General features: G+C 33.5%; 1 long non-coding RNA gene across 1 annotated transcript in view; it reads left to right on the forward strand.

Moving 5' to 3' along the window:
* Positions 1-3,535: 3,535 nt before the first annotated feature.
* Positions 3,536-22,733, forward strand: part of LOC135574168 (uncharacterized) — a 100,344-nt gene continuing 81,146 nt past the window's right edge. Inside the window, exon 1 of the long non-coding RNA XR_010465192.1 lies at positions 3,536-3,575. This is a non-coding gene — a long non-coding RNA (uncharacterized LOC135574168). The remainder of the gene's footprint in view (positions 3,576-22,733) is intronic.

The following is a 22,733-nucleotide window of genomic DNA, read 5'->3' on the forward strand; positions in this document are numbered from 1 at the left end:
CACAACAATTAGTAACCCAATGTTCCATCTGCACGTTACACGTTAACAGGCTTCCTTCCTTCCAAGGATGGTTTCCCTTTTATCTTAGAATGTAAAGAGTGCAACTTTTTTCAAATGTTGCCCTTCAGAAGCTTTAGAGACAAGCCACACTGTACTTTTCCAAGTGCAGATATTACTGCCGTAGTGGACTAGGAGCAGAACATGTTTCAGTACAATTCATTCACAGTATAAGAACAGCTAAATAAAGCACAATGTACAAGCTTTAGATGCAAAGGTCTATAGAATTGTACTATTTGTGCCACGATGAGCGTGTCCATCTAATATGGAGGTCACTTGTAATATTGATGGATTAAGGCCAAATTGATACAGTTGAGTTTGGCTTCGAAGAACTTCATGGTCACATGTGGTGTTTAGGAGATGGGTGAGAGGATGAGGGACACGGGACATTGTCTGTTATTATTCATGTTACCATCCACGTCCTCGTCCCCTGGGTCCACTGGAAAGCGAGCAGTAACATGAGAGTTAAGATTTAGTAGTTGCAATCTACTCATACAATTAGTGTTTAAGGTAGATAATAGCAGAATCATATTTGATTCTTTATTTGGATAAGATAAAGTTATAAAGTGATGGTTTTAAATGAATCTCTGATGCAAGATACACTCTTGTTCTATACTCACTAAAAACAGAAATGATCACAAAAGTACAATATGGTATATCTCGCTCTAAAAATATGTGGGTATACAATGAGAGCATATATATTTCCACTTAAGGCTACTCACCTTTCTAAGAATGACTCATTTGTCCTAGCTTGGGCACATGGTGCCCTAGTCTCTGTGGGTTCAGTCCCTCTGTGCTACCACCTGGGTATGTCCCGGGTTGAACTGACCTGTTGGACCTGACTGTCTCGGGCCCTTAGGTGGAATCAAATCTAGCATCCTGTACATCTCTACTCTACAGCAGGGCGCGCGCGCTCTTCTCCGTTTCGTCCACTAGATGTCCTCCTTGATTCTCTCTTTTCACGTTGCCGGGGTTTACTTCCTCAACGGCATTAAACAGTGTTCTGGGATTGTTTATAAGCGAAATCAGCAGAAATAGCCCGTTGACACAACCTGTGGATGGGGAAATTGTTGCCATGAAAACATGGCGAGGCTACACGGACACACCTAGTGCCCAAATGGACGACTTAAGAAGCGCAGCTGAGAGTCACGTGTGGAGACGAATGGATTGGGCTCAGGTTCAGTCAGCGCGTTACATTGGCGTGTTACGTGCAGTAATGTAAAAGAAAGGAAACACTTCAATAAGCCCTTCCAAGTTAGTTTATGCTGGCTAGCTGGCAACAACAGCAGCATGGCGCTAGTTACAACATTTACATTTACATTTAAGTCATTTAGCAGACGCTCTTATCCAGAGCGACTTACAACTTGTGAAAGTAAGTGATGTTTAATTCGATTGGCGAGGGGAAAATAACTTTGTAGCTTATTGCTCCACATCTCCAATTTTTTCCATGCCACTTAATTTTATTTAGATTAGGATAGCATCCTACACGATAAATAACTTTTAAAACCTGTTGGGGCTAGGGGGGCAAAAGGAGTTCCCTAAAGGGAACACCCCCTCCCATTCAGCTGGAAGAAATATTCTTTAGAAATATTTAACTTTCACACATTAACAAGTCCAATACAGCAAATGAAAGATAAATATCTTGTTAATCTACCCATTGTGTCCGATTTTTAAAATGTTTTACAGCGAAAACACAACATATATTTATGTTAGATGACCACCAAATTCAAAAACACACAGAGCGATATTTCACAGTCACAAAAGCATAAATATAGATAAAATGTATCACTAACCTTTGATTATCTCCATCAGATGACACTCATAGGACATCATGTTATACATGTATTGTGTGTTTTGTTAGATAATGTGCATATATATATATAAAAAATCTCAGTTTACATTGATGCGTTACGTGCAGTAATGTAAAAGAAAGGAAACACTTCAATAAATTAGGGATACAAAGTCAAATCAAATCAAAGTTTATTTGTCACGTGCGCCGAATGCAACAGGTGTAGAGACCTTACAGTGAAATCCTTACTTACAGGCCCTAACCAGCATTGCAATTTTTAAGTAAAAAATAGGTATGAGGTGAACAATAGATAAGTTAGGAAATAAAAAACAACAATAGAAAGACAGTGAAAAGTAGCAAGTATATTGAAACCATGGGGTGCTTCCACACAGGAAGTTGCAGACACTTGTAGAATCTGTGCCAATGCTCATTGAAGCTGTTCTGGTGGCTTGTGGTGCCCCAACATCCTATTAAGACACTTTATGTTGGTGTTTCCTTTATCTTGTCAGTTACCTGTAGAAACAAGCTACATGGAGAAGGGAACAGTTGGATAGGCAAAATGTCTTGAGTCATGCAAAATGGAATATAACATTGCGGATAAAGTTCGGTACAACACAATTTCATGCACACAACATCTAAATATCTGCATCATTAAACTGAGAGCTTTACCGTTTCTAAAAGGACGTATTTGGGTGATTTTGGAGACTTTGTTCATAGTTTTTTGTGGCCCCCACAAGGAGGATGAGGAAGTGATTTGGTATTTGTAAGTTTCTCAAAAACATGTGAAATCACAGAAAAGGAGTCTGGACTGTTCTATAACATGGCATTTACATAAATAAAACAAATCTGGTTGTAAAAAAAGTATCTTCTCCATTAATATTAGTGAATGACTCTGCACATGAGTTAACTTTTTTTTAAACTTTTCATCATCTGTGTGATGTACTTGATTTTAGTGTTGATGTTAACATACGTTTGGATTTGTACTCCCATAGAAAAAAATAATCTCAACTAAATTATCAACAGATACAGGCCAGTCTATACTCCTATATTACCTCTCTCAGAGTCTGATGGTGTTGTGCTGTTCTCTCTCCAGCCGTAGCTCCTGGATCCTCTACATCAGTCCTAGTAGGAGTGGTTGTGGGTCTGGTTGTTGCTGGTGTTCTACTGGTCATTCTCCTCGTCCTGCTGTGGAGATTTAAAAACTCCAAAGGTGAGATTTGTATTATTCATCAATTAACTCTGTAGTTCATGTTTAGCTAGAAAAATGTGTAAATACAGTAGTTCAAAACAGTAATGACCTGATATAATAGTATGCATTTCTCATTACAGGTTCCTGTTTAAACAGAATATTCTTGAGGGTACACCTGTCTCTCAACTATGTTAATTCAGTAACATATCGTCTTAGTTCTTCATGAGTATCTCTCTCCCTCTAGGCACCCCCAGACCCAGAACACTAACCAGGACCCACAAAAGGACCAAGGATCTACCCAGGGTCAGGCTCCTGATGGTGGGTATACATGTCTGCAGCATGGTCAGTTTCTCAGCCCAGACTTTACCACTCTCTGTAACCTCATACACTGTCTCATCAACATCCCCTTTATATAACATGTTACTGTACTCTCTGTCCCTGAGGGAGAACCAACCTAACTAACCTGTCTCTCTCTTCTTTGACCAACAGGTGGTGCTCAAGTCTACGATACGATCAATCCCTCAGACAACTATAATAATGGTACTGTATACTGTGTTATGTTTAATAAGAATACAGTATAGAGTTACTGCTGCTGTTCTTCATGTGTTTAATATGAATACAGTATAGAGTTACTGCTGTTCTTCATGTGTTTAATATGAATACAGTATAGAGTTACTGCTGCTGTTCTTCATGTGTTTAATATGAATACAGTATAAAGTTACTGCTGCTGTTCTTCATGTGTTTAATATGAATACAGTATAGAGTTACTGCTGCTGTTCTTCATGTGTTTAATATGAATACAGTATAGAGTTACTGCTGTTGTTATTCATGTGTTTAATATGAATACAGTATAGAGTTACTGCTGCTGTTCTTCATGTGTTTAATATGAATACAGTATATAGTTACTGCTGCTGTTCTTCATGTGTTTAATATGAATACAGTATATAGTTACTGCTGCTGTTCTTTATGTGTTTAATATGAATACAGTATAGAGTTACTGCTGCTGTTCTTCATGTGTTTAATATGAATACAGTATAGAGTTACTGCTGCTGTTCTTCATGTGTTTAGTATGAATACAGTATAGAGTTACTGCTGCTGTTCATGTGTTTAATATGAATACAGTATAGAGTTACTGCTGCTGTTCTTCATGTGTTTAATATGAATACAGTATAGAGTTACTGCTGCTGTTCTTCATGTGTTTAATATGAATACAGTATAGAGTTACTGCTGCTGTTCTTCATGTGTTTAATATGAATACGGTATAGAGTTACTGCTGCTGTTCTTCATGTGTTTAATATGAATACAGTATAGAGTTACTGCTGCTGTTCATGTGTTTAATATGAATACAGTATAGAGTTACTGCTGCTGTTCATGTGTTTAGTATGAATACAGTATAGAGTTACTGCTGCTGTTCTTCATGTGTTTAATATGAATACAGTATAGAGTTACTGCTGCTGTTCTTCATGTGTTTAATATGAATACAGTATAGAGTTACTGCTGCTGTTCTTCATGTGTTTAATATGAATACAGTATAGAGTTACTGCTGCTGTTCTTCATGTGTTTAATATGAATACAGTATAGAGTTACTGCTGCTGTTCTTCATGTGTTTAATATGAATACAGTATAGAGTTACTGCTGCTGTTATTCATGTGTTTAATATGAATACAGTATAGAGTTACTGCTGCTGTTCTTCATGTGTTTAATATGAATACAGTATATAGTTACTGCTGCTGTTCTTCATGTGTTTAATATGAATACAGTATATAGTTACTGCTGCTGTTCTTCATGTGTTTAATATGAATACAGTATAGAGTTACTGCTGCTGTTCTTCATGTGTTTAATATGAATACAGTATAGAGTTACTGCTGCTGTTCTTCATGTGTTTAATATGAATACAGTATAGAGTTACTGCTGCTGTTCATGTGTTTAATATGAATACAGTATAGAGTTACTGCTGCTGTTCTTCATGTGTTTAATATGAATACAGTATAGAGTTACTGCTGCTGTTCTTCATGTGTTTAATATGAATACAGTATAGAGTTACTGCTGCTGTTCTTCATGTGTTTAATATGAATACAGTATAGAGTTACTGCTGCTGTTCTTCATGTGTTTAATATGAATACAGTATAGAGTTACTGCTGCTGTTCATGTGTTTAATATGAATACAGTATAGAGTTACTGCTGCTGTTCTTCATGTGTTTAATATGAATACAGTATAGAGTTACTGCTGCTGTTCTTCATGTGTTTAATATGAATACAGTATAGAGTTACTGCTGCTGTTCTTCATGTGTTTAATATGAATACAGTATAGAGTTACTGCTGCTGTCTTCATGTGTTTAATATGAATACAGTATAGAGTTACTGCTGCTGTTCTTCATGTGTTTAATATGAATACAGTATAGAGTTACTGCTGCTGTTCTTCATGTGTTTAATATGAATACAGTATAGAGTTACTGCTGCTGTTCTTCATGTGTTTAATATGAATACAGTATAGAGTTACTGCTGCTGTTCTTCATGTGTTTAATATGAATACAGTATAGAGTTACTGCTGCTGTTCATGTGTTTAATATGAATACAGTATAGAGTTACTGCTGCTGTTCTTCATGTGTTTAATATGAATACAGTATAGAGTTACTGCTGCTGTTCTTCATGTGTTTAATATGAATACAGTATAGAGTTACTGCTGCTGTTCTTCATGTGTTTAATATGAATACAGTATAGAGTTACTGCTGCTGTTCTTCATGTGTTTAATATGAATACAGTATAGAGTTACTGCTGCTGTTCTTCATGTGTTTAATATGAATACAGTATAGAGTTACTGCTGCTGTTCTTCATGTGTTTAATATGAATACAGTATAGAGTTACTGCTGCTGTTCTTCATGTGTTTAATATGAATACAGTATAGAGTTACTGCTGCTGTTCTTCATGTGTTTAATATGAATACAGTATAGAGTTACTGCTGCTGTTCTTCATGTGTTTAATATGAATACAGTATAGAGTTACTGCTGCTGTTCTTCATGTGTTTAATATGAATACAGTATAGAGTTACTGCTGCTGTTCATGTGTTTAATATGAATACAGTATAGAGTTACTGCTGCTGTTCTTCATGTGTTTAATATGAATACAGTATAGAGTTACTGCTGCTGTTCTTCATGTGTTTAATATGAATACAGTATAGAGTTACTGCTGCTGTTCTTCATGTGTTTAATATGAATACAGTATAGAGTTACTGCTGTTCTTCATGTGTTTAATATGAATACAGTATAGAGTTACTGCTGCTGTTCTTCATGTGTTTAATATGAATACAGTATAGAGTTACTGCTGCTGTTCATGTGTTTAATATGAATACAGTATAGAGTTACTGCTGCTGTTCTTCATGTGTTTAATATGAATACAGTATAGAGTTACTGCTGCTGTTCTTCATGTGTTTAATATGAATACAGTATAGAGTTACTGCTGCTGTTCATGTGTTTAATATGAATACAGTATAGAGTTACTGCTGCTGTTCTTCATGTGTTTAATATGAATACAGTATAGAGTTACTGCTGCTGTTCTTCATGTGTTTAATATGAATACAGTATAGAGTTACTGCTGCTGTTCTTCATGTGTTTAATATGAATACAGTATAGAGTTACTGCTGCTGTTCTTCATGTGTTTAATATGAATACAGTATAGAGTTACTGCTGCTGTTCTTCATGTGTTTAATATGAATACAGTATAGAGTTACTGCTGCTGTTCTTCATGTGTTTAATATGAATACAGTATAGAGTTACTGCTGCTGTTCTTCATGTGTTTAATATGAATACAGTATAGAGTTACTGCTGTTCTTCATGTGTTTAATATGAATACAGTATAGAGTTACTGCTGCTGTTCTTCATGTGTTTAATATGAATACAGTATAGAGTTACTGCTGCTGTTCTTCATGTGTTTAATATGAATACAGTATAGAGTTACTGCTGCTGTTCTTCATGTGTTTAATATGAATACAGTATAGAGTTACTGCTGCTGTTCTTCATGTGTTTAATATGAATACAGTATAGAGTTACTGCTGCTGTTCTTCATGTGTTTAATATGAATACAGTATAGAGTTACTGCTGCTGTTCTTCATGTGTTTAATATGAATACAGTATAGAGTTACTGCTGCTGTTCTTCATGTGTTTAATATGAATACAGTATAGAGTTACTGCTGCTGTTCTTCATGTGTTTAATATGAATACAGTATAGAGTTACTGCTGCTGTTCTTCATGTGTTTAATATGAATACAGTATAGAGTTACTGCTGCTGTTCTTCATGTGTTTAATATGAATACAGTATAGAGTTACTGCTGCTGTTCTTCATGTGTTTAATATGAATACAGTATAGAGTTACTGCTGCTGTTCTTCATGTGTTTAATATGAATACAGTATAGAGTTACTGCTGCTGTTCTTCATGTGTTTAATATGAATACAGTATAGAGTTACTGCTGCTGTTCATGTGTTTAATATGAATACAGTATAGAGTTACTGCTGCTGTTCTTCATGTGTTTAATATGAATACAGTATAGAGTTACTGCTGCTGTTCTTCATGTGTTTAATATGAATACAGTATAGAGTTACTGCTGCTGTTCTTCATGTGTTTAATATGAATACAGTATAGAGTTACTGCTGTTCTTCATGTGTTTAATATGAATACAGTATAGAGTTACTGCTGCTGTTCTTCATGTGTTTAATATGAATACAGTATAGAGTTACTGCTGCTGTTCTTCATGTGTTTAATATGAATACAGTATAGAGTTACTGCTGCTGTTCTTCATGTGTTTAATATGAATACAGTATAGAGTTACTGCTGCTGTTCTTCATGTGTTTAATATGAATACAGTATAGAGTTACTGCTGCTGTTCTTCATGTGTTTAATATGAATACAGTATAGAGTTACTGCTGCTGTTCTTCATGTGTTTAATATGAATACAGTATAGAGTTACTGCTGCTGTTCTTCATGTGTTTAATATGAATACAGTATAGAGTTACTGCTGCTGTTCTTCATGTGTTTAATATGAATACAGTATAGAGTTACTGCTGCTGTTCTTCATGTGTTTAATATGAATACAGTATAGAGTTACTGCTGCTGTTCTTCATGTGTTTAATATGAATACAGTATAAAGTTACTGCTGCTGTTCTTCATGTGTTTAATATGAATACAGTATAGAGTTACTGCTGCTGTTCTTCATGTGTTTAATATGAATACAGTATAGAGTTACTGCTGCTGTTCTTCATGTGTTTAATATGAATACAGTATAGAGTTACTGCTGTTGTTCTTCATGTGTTTAATATGAATACAGTATAGAGTTACTGCTGCTGTTCTTCATGTGTTTAATATGAATACAGTATAGAGTTACTGCTGCTGTTCTTCATGTGTTTAATATGAATACAGTATAGAGTTACTGCTGCTGTTCTTCATGTGTTTAATATGAATACAGTATAGAGTTACTGCTGCTGTTCTTCATGTGTTTAATATGAATACAGTATAGAGTTACTGCTGCTGTTCTTCATGTGTTTAATATGAATACAGTATAGAGTTACTGCTGCTGTTCATGTGTTTAATATGAATACAGTATAGAGTTACTGCTGCTGTTCTTCATGTGTTTAATATGAATACAGTATAGAGTTACTGCTGCTGTTCTTCATGTGTTTAATATGAATACAGTATAGAGTTACTGCTGCTGTTCTTCATGTGTTTAATATGAATATGGTATAGAGTTACTGCTGCTGTTCATGTGTTTAATATGAATACAGTATAGAGTTACTGCTGCTGTTCTTCATGTGTTTAATATGAATATGGTATAGAGTTACTGCTGCTGTTCTTCATGTGTTTAATATGAATACAGTATAGAGTTACTGCTGCTGTTCTTCATGTGTTTAATATGAATACAGTATAGAGTTACTGCTGCTGTTCTTCATGTGTTTAATATGAATACAGTATAGAGTTACTGCTGCTGTTCTTCATGTGTTTAGTATGAATACAGTATAGAGTTACTGCTGCTGTTCATGTGTTTAATATGAATACAGTATATAGTTACTGCTGCTGTTCTTTATGTGTTTAATATGAATACAGTATAGAGTTACTGCTGCTGTTCTTCATGTGTTTAATATGAATACAGTATAGAGTTACTGCTGCTGTTCTTCATGTGTTTAGTATGAATACAGTATAGAGTTACTGCTGCTGTTCATGTGTTTAATATGAATACAGTATAGAGTTACTGCTGCTGTTCTTCATGTGTTTAATATGAATACAGTATAGAGTTACTGCTGCTGTTCTTCATGTGTTTAATATGAATACAGTATAGAGTTACTGCTGCTGTTCTTCATGTGTTTAATATGAATACGGTATAGAGTTACTGCTGCTGTTCTTCATGTGTTTAATATGAATACAGTATAGAGTTACTGCTGCTGTTCATGTGTTTAGTATGAATACAGTATAGAGTTACTGCTGCTGCTCTTCATGTGTTTAGTATGAATACAGTATAGAGTTACTGCTGCTGTTCTTCATGTGTTTAATATGAATACAGTATAGAGTTACTGCTGCTGTTCTTCATGTGTTTAATATGAATACAGTATAGAGTTACTGCTGTTCTTCATGTGTTTAATATGAATACAGTATAGAGTTACTGCTGCTGTTCTTCATGTGTTTAATATGAATACAGTATAGAGTTAATGCTGCTGTTCATGTGTTTAATATGAATACAGTATAGAGTTACTGCTGCTGTTCTTCATGTGTTTAATATGAATACAGTATAGAGTTACTGCTGCTGTTCTTCATGTGTTTAATATGAATACAGTATAGAGTTACTGCTGCTGTTCTTCATGTGTTTAATATGAATACAGTATAGAGTTACTGCTGCTGTTCTTCATGTGTTTAATATGAATACAGTATAGAGTTACTGCTGCTGTTCGTCATGTGTTTAATATGAATACAGTATAGAGTTACTGCTGCTGTTCTTCATGTGTTTAATATGAATACAGTATAGAGTTACTGCTGCTGTTGTTCATGTGTTTAATATGAATACAGTATAGAGTTACTGCTGCTGTTCTTCATGTGTTTAATATGAATACAGTATAGAGTTACTGCTGCTGTTCTTCATGTGTTTAATATGAATACAGTATAGAGTTACTGCTGTTCTTCATGTGTTTAATATGAATACAGTATAGAGTTACTGCTGCTGTTCTTCATGTGTTTAATATGAATACGGTATAGAGTTACTGCTGCTGTTCTTCATGTGTTTAATATGAATACGGTATAGAGTTACTGCTGCTGTTCTTCATGTGTTTAATATGAATACAGTATAGAGATACTGCTGCTGTTCTTCATGTGTTTAATATGAATACAGTATAGAGTTACTGCTGCTGTTCTTCATGTGTTTAATATGAATACAGTATAGAGTTACTGCTGCTGTTCTTCATGTGTTTAATATGAATACAGTATAGAGTTACTGCTGCTGTTCTTCATGTGTTTAATATGAATACAGTATGATTACTGCTGCTGTTCTTCATGTGTTTAATATGAATACAGTATATAGTTACTGCTGCTGTTCTTCATGTGTTTTAATATGAATACAGTATAGAGTTACTGCTGCTGTTCATGTGTTTAATATGAATACAGTATAGAGTTACTGCTGCTGTTCTTCATGTTTTTTAATATGAATAGGTATAGAGTTACTGCTGCTGTTCTTCATGTGTTTAATATGAATACAGTATATAGTTACTGCTGCTGTTCTTCATGTGTTTAATATGAATACAGTATAGAGTTACTGCTGCTGTTCATGTGTTTAATATGAATACAGTATAGAGTTACTGCTGCTGTTCTTCATGTGTTTAATATGAATACAGTATAGAGTTACTGCTGCTGTTCTTCATGTGTTTAATATGAATACAGTATAGAGTTACTGCTGCTGTTCTTCATGTGTTTAATATGAATACAGTATAGAGTTACTGCTGCTGTTCTTCATGTGTTTAATATGAATACAGTATAGAGTTACTGCTGCTGTTCTTCATGTGTTTAATATGAATACAGTATAGAGTTACTGCTGCTGTTCTTCATGTGTTTAATATGAATACAGTATAGAGTTACTGCTGCTGTTCTTCATGTGTTTAATATGAATACAGTATAGAGTTACTGCTGCTGTTCTTCATGTGTTTAATATGAATACAGTATAGAGTTACTGCTGCTGTTCTTCATGTGTTTAATATGAATACAGTATAGAGTTACTGCTGCTGTTCTTCATGTGTTTAATATGAATACAGTATAGAGTTACTGCTGCTGTTCTTCATGTGTTTAATATGAATACAGTATAGAGTTACTGCTGCTGTTCTTCATGTGTTTAATATGAATACAGTATAGAGTTACTGCTGCTGTTCTTCATGTGTTTAATATGAATACAGTATAGAGTTACTGCTGCTGTTCTTCATGTGTTTAATATGAATACAGTATAGAGTTACTGCTGCTGTTCTTCATGTGTTTAATATGAATACAGTATAGAGTTACTGCTGCTGTTCTTCATGTGTTTAATATGAATACAGTATAGAGTTACTGCTGCTGTTCTTCATGTGTTTAATATGAATACAGTATAGAGTTACTGCTGCTGTTCTTCATGTGTTTAATATGAATACAGTATAGAGTTACTGCTGCTGTTCTTCATGTGTTTAATATGAATACAGTATAGAGTTACTGCTGCTGTTCTTCATGTGTTTAATATGAATACAGTATAGAGTTACTGCTGCTGTTCTTCATGTGTTTAATATGAATACAGTATAGAGTTACTGCTGCTGTTCTTCATGTGTTTAATATGAATACAGTATAGAGTTACTGCTGCTGTTCTTCATGTGTTTAATATGAATACAGTATAGAGTTACTGCTGCTGTTCTTCATGTGTTTAATATGAATACAGTATAGAGTTACTGCTGCTGTTCTTCATGTGTTTAATATGAATACAGTATAGAGTTACTGCTGCTGTTCTTCATGTGTTTAATATGAATACAGTATAGAGTTACTGCTGCTGTTCTTCATGTGTTTAATATGAATACAGTATAGAGTTACTGCTGCTGTTCTTCATGTGTTTAATATGAATACAGTATAGAGTTACTGCTGCTGTTCTTCATGTGTTTAATATGAATACAGTATAGAGTTACTGCTGCTGTTCTTCATGTGTTTAATATGAATACAGTATAGAGTTACTGCTGCTGTTCTTCATGTGTTTAATATGAATACAGTATAGAGTTACTGCTGCTGTTCTTCATGTGTTTAATATGAATACAGTATAGAGTTACTGCTGCTGTTCTTCATGTGTTTAATATGAATACAGTATAGAGTTACTGCTGCTGTTCTTCATGTGTTTAATATGAATACAGTATAGAGTTACTGCTGCTGTTCTTCATGTGTTTAATATGAATACAGTATAGAGTTACTGCTGCTGTTCTTCATGTGTTTAATATGAATACAGTATAGAGTTACTGCTGCTGTTCTTCATGTGTTTAATATGAATACAGTATAGAGTTACTGCTGCTGTTCTTCATGTGTTTAATATGAATACAGTATAGAGTTACTGCTGCTGTTCTTCATGTGTTTAATATGAATACAGTATAGAGTTACTGCTGCTGTTCTTCATGTGTTTAATATGAATACAGTATAGAGTTACTGCTGCTGTTCTTCATGTGTTTAATATGAATACAGTATAGAGTTACTGCTGCTGTTCTTCATGTGTTTAATATGAATACAGTATAGAGTTACTGCTGCTGTTCTTCATGTGTTTAATATGAATACAGTATAGAGTTACTGCTGCTGTTCTTCATGTGTTTAATATGAATACAGTATAGAGTTACTGCTGCTGTTCTTCATGTGTTTAATATGAATACAGTATAGAGTTACTGCTGCTGTTCTTCATGTGTTTAATATGAATACAGTATAGAGTTACTGCTGCTGTTCTTCATGTGTTTAATATGAATACAGTATAGAGTTACTGCTGCTGTTCTTCATGTGTTTAATATGAATACAGTATAGAGTTACTGCTGCTGTTCTTCATGTGTTTAATATGAATACAGTATAGAGTTACTGCTGCTGTTCTTCATGTGTTTAATATGAATACAGTATAGAGTTACTGCTGCTGTTCTTCATGTGTTTAATATGAATACAGTATAGAGTTACTGCTGCTGTTCTTCATGTGTTTAATATGAATACAGTATAGAGTTACTGCTGCTGTTCTTCATGTGTTTAATATGAATACAGTATAGAGTTACTGCTGCTGTTCTTCATGTGTTTAATATGAATACAGTATAGAGTTACTGCTGCTGTTCTTCATGTGTTTAATATGAATACAGTATAGAGTTACTGCTGCTGTTCTTCATGTGTTTAATATGAATACAGTATAGAGTTACTGCTGCTGTTCTTCATGTGTTTAATATGAATACAGTATAGAGTTACTGCTGCTGTTCTTCATGTGTTTAATATGAATACAGTATAGAGTTACTGCTGCTGTTCTTCATGTGTTTAATATGAATACAGTATAGAGTTACTGCTGCTGTTCTTCATGTGTTTAATATGAATACAGTATAGAGTTACTGCTGCTGTTCTTCATGTGTTTAATATGAATACAGTATAGAGTTACTGCTGCTGTTCTTCATGTGTTTAATATGAATACAGTATAGAGTTACTGCTGCTGTTCTTCATGTGTTTAATATGAATACAGTATAGAGTTACTGCTGCTGTTCTTCATGTGTTTAATATGAATACAGTATAGAGTTACTGCTGCTGTTCTTCATGTGTTTAATATGAATACAGTATAGAGTTACTGCTGCTGTTCTTCATGTGTTTAATATGAATACAGTATAGAGTTACTGCTGCTGTTCTTCATGTGTTTAATATGAATACAGTATAGAGTTACTGCTGCTGTTCTTCATGTGTTTAATATGAATACAGTATAGAGTTACTGCTGCTGTTCTTCATGTGTTTAATATGAATACAGTATAGAGTTACTGCTGCTGTTCTTCATGTGTTTAATATGAATACAGTATAGAGTTACTGCTGCTGTTCTTCATGTGTTTAATATGAATACAGTATAGAGTTACTGCTGCTGTTCTTCATGTGTTTAATATGAATACAGTATAGAGTTACTGCTGCTGTTCTTCATGTGTTTAATATGAATACAGTATAGAGTTACTGCTGCTGTTCTTCATGTGTTTAATATGAATACAGTATAGAGTTACTGCTGCTGTTCTTCATGTGTTTAATATGAATACAGTATAGAGTTACTGCTGCTGTTCTTCATGTGTTTAATATGAATACAGTATAGAGTTACTGCTGCTGTTCTTCATGTGTTTAATATGAATACAGTATAGAGTTACTGCTGCTGTTCTTCATGTGTTTAATATGAATACAGTATAGAGTTACTGCTGCTGTTCTTCATGTGTTTAATATGAATACAGTATAGAGTTACTGCTGCTGTTCTTCATGTGTTTAATATGAATACAGTATAGAGTTACTGCTGCTGTTCTTCATGTGTTTAATATGAATACAGTATAGAGTTACTGCTGCTGTTCTTCATGTGTTTAATATGAATACAGTATAGAGTTACTGCTGCTGTTCTTCATGTGTTTAATATGAATACAGTATAGAGTTACTGCTGCTGTTCTTCATGTGTTTAATATGAATACAGTATAGAGTTACTGCTGCTGTTCTTCATGTGTTTAATATGAATACAGTATAGAGTTACTGCTGCTGTTCTTCATGTGTTTAATATGAATACAGTATAGAGTTACTGCTGCTGTTCTTCATGTGTTTAATATGAATACAGTATAGAGTTACTGCTGCTGTTCTTCATGTGTTTAATATGAATACAGTATAGAGTTACTGCTGCTGTTCTTCATGTGTTTAATATGAATACAGTATAGAGTTACTGCTGCTGTTCTTCATGTGTTTAATATGAATACAGTATAGAGTTACTGCTGCTGTTCTTCATGTGTTTAATATGAATACAGTATAGAGTTACTGCTGCTGTTCTTCATGTGTTTAATATGAATACAGTATAGAGTTACTGCTGCTGTTCTTCATGTGTTTAATATGAATACAGTATAGAGTTACTGCTGCTGTTCTTCATGTGTTTAATATGAATACAGTATAGAGTTACTGCTGCTGTTCTTCATGTGTTTAATATGAATACAGTATAGAGTTACTGCTGCTGTTCTTCATGTGTTTAATATGAATACAGTATAGAGTTACTGCTGCTGTTCTTCATGTGTTTAATATGAATACAGTATAGAGTTACTGCTGCTGTTCTTCATGTGTTTAATATGAATACAGTATAGAGTTACTGCTGCTGTTCTTCATGTGTTTAATATGAATACAGTATAGAGTTACTGCTGCTGTTCTTCATGTGTTTAATATGAATACAGTATAGAGTTACTGCTGCTGTTCTTCATGTGTTTAATATGAATACAGTATAGAGTTACTGCTGCTGTTCTTCATGTGTTTAATATGAATACAGTATAGAGTTACTGCTGCTGTTCTTCATGTGTTTAATATGAATACAGTATAGAGTTACTGCTGCTGTTCTTCATGTGTTTAATATGAATACAGTATAGAGTTACTGCTGCTGTTCTTCATGTGTTTAATATGAATACAGTATAGAGTTACTGCTGCTGTTCTTCATGTGTTTAATATGAATACAGTATAGAGTTACTGCTGCTGTTCTTCATGTGTTTAATATGAATACAGTATAGAGTTACTGCTGCTGTTCTTCATGTGTTTAATATGAATACAGTATAGAGTTACTGCTGCTGTTCTTCATGTGTTTAATATGAATACAGTATAGAGTTACTGCTGTTCTTCATGTGTTTAATATGAATACAGTATAGAGTTACTGCTGCTGTTCATGTGTTTAATATGAATACAGTATAGAGTTACTGCTGCTGTTCTTCATGTGTTTAATATGAATACAGTATAGAGTTACTGCTGCTGTTCTTCATGTGTTTAATATGAATACAGTATAGAGTTACTGCTGCTGTTTCATGTGTTTAATATGAATACAGTATAGAGTTACTGCTGCTGTTCTTCATGTGTTTAATATGAATACAGTATAGAGTTACTGCTGCTGTTCTTCATGTGTTTAATATGAATACAGTATAGAGTTACTGCTGCTGTTCTTCATGTGTTTAATATGAATACAGTATAGAGTTACTGCTGCTGTTCTTCATGTGTTTAATATGAATACAGTATAGAGTTACTGCTGCTGTTCATGTGTTTAATATGAATACAGTATAGAGTTACTGCTGCTGTTCTTCATGTGTTTAATATGAATACAGTATAGAGTTACTGCTGCTGTTCTTCATGTGTTTAATATGAATACAGTATAGAGTTACTGCTGCTGTTCTTCATGTGTTTAATATGAATACAGTATAGAGTTACTGCTGCTGTTCTTCATGTGTTTAATATGAATACAGTATAGAGTTACTGCTGCTGTTCTTCATGTGTTTAATATGAATACAGTATAGAGTTACTGCTGCTGTTCTTCATGTGTTTAATATGAATACAGTATAGAGTTACTGCTGCTGTTCTTCATGTGTTTAATATGAATACAGTATAGAGTTACTGCTGCTGTTCTTCATGTGTTTAATATGAATACAGTATAGAGTTACTGCTGCTGTTCTTCATGTGTTTAATATGAATACAGTATAGAGTTACTGCTGCTGTTCTTCATGTGTTTAATATGAATACAGTATAGAGTTACTGCTGCTGTTCTTCATGTGTTTAATATGAATACAGTATAGAGTTACTGCTGCTGTTCTTCATGTGTTTAATATGAATACAGTATAGAGTTACTGCTGCTGTTCTTCATGTGTTTAATATGAATACAGTATAGAGTTACTGCTGCTGTTCTTCATGTGTTTAATATGAATACAGTATAGAGTTACTGCTGCTGTTCTTCATGTGTTTAATATGAATACAGTATAGAGTTACTGCTGCTGTTCATGTGTTTAATATGAATACAGTATAGAGTTACTGCTGCTGTTCTTCATGTGTTTAATATGAATACAGTATAGAGTTACTGCTGCTGTTCTTGTTTAATATGAATACAGTATATAGTTACATGTGTTTAATATGAATACAGTATAGAGTTACTGCTGCTGTTCTTCATGTGTTTAATATGAATACAGTATAGAGTTACTGCTGCTGTTCATGTGTTTAATATGAATACAGTATAGAGTTACTGCTGCTGTTCTTCATGTGTTTAATATGAATACAGTATAGAGTTACTGCTGCTGTTCATGTGTTTAATATGAATACAGTATAGAGTTACTGCTGCTGTTCTTCATGTGTTTAATATGAATACAGTATAGAGTTACTGCTGCTGTTCTTCATGTGTTTAATATGAATACAGTATAGAGTTACTGCTGCTGTTCATGTGTTTAATATGAATACAGTATAGAGTTACTGCTGCTGTTCATGTGTTTAATATGAATACAGTATAGAGTTACTGCTGCTGTTCTTCATGTGTTTAATATGAATACAGTATAGAGTTACTGCTGCTGTTCATGTGTTTAATATGAATACAGTATAGAGTTACTGCTGCTGTTCATGTGTTTAATATGAATACAGTATAGAGTTACTGCTGCTGTTCTTCATGTGTTTAATATGAATACAGTATAGAGTTACTGCTGCTGTTCTTCATGTGTTTAATATGAATACAGTATAGAGTTACTGCTGCTGTTCTTCATGTGTTTAATATGAATACAGTATAGAGTTACTGCTGCTGTTCATGTGTTTAATATGAATACAGTATAGAGTTACTGCTGTTTCATGTGTTTAATATGAATACAGTATAGAGTTACTGCTGCTGTTCTTCATGTGTTTAATATGAATACAGTATAGAGTTACTGCTGCTGTTCATCATGTGTTTAATATGAATACAGTATAGAGTTACTGCTGCTGTTCTTCATGTGTTTAATATGAATACAGTATAGAGTTACTGCTGCTGTTCTTCATGTGTTTAATATGAATACAGTATAGAGTTACTGCTGCTGTTCTTCATGTGTTTAATATGAATACAGTATAGAGTTACTGCTGCTGTTCTTCATGTGTTTAATATGAATACAGTATAGAGTTACTGCTGCTGTTCTTCATGTGTTTAATATGAATACAGTATAGAGTTACTGCTGCTGCTGTTCATGTGTTTAATATGAATACAGTATAGAGTTACTGCTGCTGTTCTTCATGTGTTTAATATGAATACAGTATAGAGTTACTGCTGCTGTTCATGTGTTTAATATGAATACAGTATAGAGTTACTGCTGCTGTTCTTCATGTGTTTAATATGAATACAGTATAGAGTTACTGCTGCTGTTCTTCATGTGTTTAATATGAATACAGTATAGAGTTACTGCTGTTCTTCATGTGTTTAATATGAATACAGTATAGAGTTACTGCTGTTCTTCATGTGTTTAATATGAATACAGTATAGAGTTACTGCTGCTGTTCTTCATGTGTTTAATATGAATACAGTATAGAGTTACTGCTGCTGTTCTTCATGTGTTTAATATGAATACAGTATAGAGTTACTGCTGCTGTTCTTCATGTGTTTAATATGAATACAGTATAGAGTTACTGCTGCTGTTCATCATGTGTTTAATATGAATACAGTATAGAGTTACTGCTGCTGTTCTTCATGTGTTTAATATGAATACAGTATAGAGTTACTGCTGCTGTTCATGTGTTTAATATGAATACAGTATAGAGTTACTGCTGCTGTTCTTCATGTGTTTAATATGAATACAGTATAGAGTTACTGCTGCTGTTCTTCATGTGTTTAATATGAATACAGTATAGAGTTACTGCTGCTGTTCTTCATGTGTTTAATATGAATACAGTATAGAGTTACTGCTGCTGTTCTTCATGTGTTTAATATGAATACAGTATAGAGTTACTGCTGTGTTCTTCATGTGTTTAATATGAATACAGTATAGAGTTACTGCTGCTGTTCTTCATGTGTTTAATATGAATACAGTATAGAGTTACTGCTGCTGTTCTTCATGTGTTTAATATGAATACAGTATAGAGTTACTGCTGCTGTTCATGTGTTTAATATGAATACAGTATAGAGTTACTGCTGCTGTTCTTCATGTGTTTAATATGAATACAGTATAGAGTTACTGCTGCTGTTCTTCATGTGTTTAATATGAATACAGTATAGAGTTACTGCTGCTGTTCTTCATGTGTTTAATATGAATACAGTATAGAGTTACTGCTGCTGTTCTTCATGTGTTTAATATGAATACAGTATAGAGTTACTGCTGCTGTTCTTCATGTGTTTAATATGAATACAGTATAGAGTTACTGCTGCTGTTCTTCATGTGTTTAATATGAATACAGTATAGAGTTACTGCTGCTGTTCTTCATGTGTTTAATATGAATACAGTATAGAGTTACTGCTGCTGTTCTTCATGTGTTTAATATGAATACAGTATAGAGTTACTGCTGCTGTTCTTCATGTGTTTAATATGAATACAGTATAGAGTTACTGCTGCTGTTCTTCATGTGTTTAATATGAATACAGTATAGAGTTACTGCTGCTGTTCTTCATGTGTTTAATATGAATACAGTATAGAGTTACTGCTGCTGTTCTTCATGTGTTTAATATGAATACAGTATAGAGTTACTGCTGCTGTTCTTCATGTGTTTAATATGAATACAGTATAGAGTTACTGCTGCTGTTCTTCATGTGTTTAATATGAATACAGTATAGAGTTACTGCTGCTGTTCTTCATGTGTTTAATATGAATACAGTATAGAGTTACTGCTGCTGTTCTTCATGTGTTTAATATGAATACAGTATAGAGTTACTGCTGCTGTTCATGTGTTTAATATGAATACAGTATAGAGTTACTGCTGCTGTTCTTCATGTGTTTAATATGAATACAGTATAGAGTTACTGCTGCTGTTCTTCATGTGTTTAATATGAATACAGTATAGAGTTACTGCTGCTGTTCTTCATGTGTTTAATATGAATACAGTATAGAGTTACTGCTGCTTCTTCATGTGTTTAATATGAATACAGTATAGAGTTACTGCTGCTGTTCTTCATGTGTTTAATATGAATACAGTATAGAGTTACTGCTGCTGTTCTTCATGTGTTTAATATGAATACAGTATAGAGTTACTGCTGCTGTTCTTCATGTGTTTAATATGAATACAGTATAGAGTTACTGCTGCTGTTCTTCATGTGTTTAATATGAATACAGTATAGAGTTACTGCTGCTGTTCTTCATGTGTTTAATATGAATACAGTATAGAGTTACTGCTGCTGTTCTTCATGTGTTTAATATGAATACAGTATAGAGTTACTGCTGCTGTTCTTCATGTGTTTAATATGAATACAGTATAGAGTTACTGCTGCTGTTCTTCATGTGTTTAATATGAATACAGTATAGAGTTACTGCTGCTGTTCTTCATGTGTTTAATATGAATACAGTATAGAGTTACTGCTGCTGTTCATGTGTTTAATATGAATACAGTATAGAGTTACTGCTGCTGTTCTTCATGTGTTTAATATGAATACAGTATAGAGTTACTGCTGCTGTTCTTCATGTGTTTAATATGAATACAGTATAGAGTTACTGCTGCTGTTCATGTGTTTAGTATGAATACAGTATAGAGTTACTGCTGCTGTTCTTCATGTGTTTAATATGAATACAGTATAGAGTTACTGCTGCTGTTTGTCATGTGTTTAATATGAATACAGTATAGAGTTACTGCTGCTGTTCTTCATGTGTTTAATATGAATACAGTATAGAGTTACTGCTGCTGTTCTTCATGTGTTTAATATGAATACAGTATAGAGTTACTGCTGCTGTTCATTTAATATGAATACATGTGTTTTAATATGAATACAGTATAGAGTTACTGCTGCTGTTCTTCATGTGTTTAATATGAATACAGTATAGAGTTACTGCTGTTCTTCATGTGTTTAATATGAATACAGTATAGAGTTACTGCTGCTGTTCTTCATGTGTTTAATATGAATACAGTATAGAGTTACTGCTGCTGTTCTTCATGTGTTTAATATGAATACAGTATAGAGTTACTGCTGCTGTTCTTCATGTGTTTAATATGAATACAGTATAGAGTTACTGCTGCTGTTCTTCATGTGTTTAATATGAATACAGTATAGAGTTACTGCTGCTGTTCTTCATGTGTTTAATATGAATACAGTATAGAGTTACTGCTGCTGTTCTTCATGTGTTTAATATGAATACAGTATAGAGTTACTGCTGCTGTTCTTCATGTGTTTAATATGAATACAGTATAGAGTTACTGCTGCTGTTCTTCATGTGTTTAATATGAATACAGTATAGAGTTACTGCTGCTGTTCTTCATGTGTTTAATATGAATACAGTATAGAGTTACTGCTGCTGTTCTTCATGTGTTTAATATGAATACAGTATAGAGTTACTGCTGCTGTTCTTCATGTGTTTAATATGAATACAGTATAGAGTTACTGCTGCTGTTCTTCATGTGTTTAATATGAATACAGTATAGAGTTACTGCTGTTCTTCATGTGTTTAATATGAATACAGTATAGAGTTACTGCTGCTGTTCTTCATGTGTTTAATATGAATACAGTATAGAGTTACTGCTGCTGTTCTTCATGTGTTTAATATGAATACAGTATAGAGTTACTGCTGCTGTTCTTCATGTGTTTAATATGAATACAGTATAGAGTTACTGCTGCTGTTCTTCATGTGTTTAATATGAATACAGTATAGAGTTACTGCTGCTGTTCTTCATGTGTTTAATATGAATACAGTATAGAGTTACTGCTGTTCTTCATGTGTTTAATATGAATACAGTATAGAGTTACTGCTGCTGTTCTTCATGTGTTTAATATGAATACAGTATAGAGTTACTGCTGCTGTTCTTCATGTGTTTAATATGAATACAGTATAGAGTTACTGCTGCTGTTCTTCATGTGTTTAATATGAATACAGTATAGAGTTACTGCTGCTGTTCTTCATGTGTTTAATATGAATACAGTATAGAGTTACTGCTGCTGTTCTTCATGTGTTTAATATGAATACAGTATAGAGTTACTGCTGCTGTTCTTCATGTGTTTAATATGAATACAGTATAGAGTTACTGCTGTTCTTCATGTGTTTAATATGAATACAGTATAGAGTTACTGCTGCTGTTCTTCATGTGTTTAATATGAATACAGTATAGAGTTACTGCTGCTGTTCTTCATGTGTTTAATATGAATACAGTATAGAGTTACTGCTGCTGTTCTTCATGTGTTTAATATGAATACAGTATAGAGTTACTGCTGCTGTTCATGTGTTTAATATGAATACAGTATAGAGTTACTGCTGCTGTTCTTCATGTGTTTAATATGAATACAGTATAGAGTTACTGCTGCTGTTCTTCATGTGTTTAATATGAATACAGTATAGAGTTACTGCTGCTGTTCATGTGTTTAATATGAATACAGTATAGAGTTACTGCTGCTGTTCTTCATGTGTTTAATATGAATACAGTATAGAGTTACTGCTGCTGTTCATGTGTTTAATATGAATACAGTATAGAGTTACTGCTGCTGTTCTTCATGTGTTTAATATGAATACAGTATAGAGTTACTGCTGCTGTTCTTCATGTGTTTAATATGAATACAGTATAGAGTTACTGCTG

This window comes from Oncorhynchus nerka, linkage group LG12 (genome assembly GCF_034236695.1).
Source record: "Oncorhynchus nerka isolate Pitt River linkage group LG12, Oner_Uvic_2.0, whole genome shotgun sequence".
Taxonomy (NCBI): Eukaryota; Metazoa; Chordata; class Actinopteri; order Salmoniformes; family Salmonidae; genus Oncorhynchus; species Oncorhynchus nerka.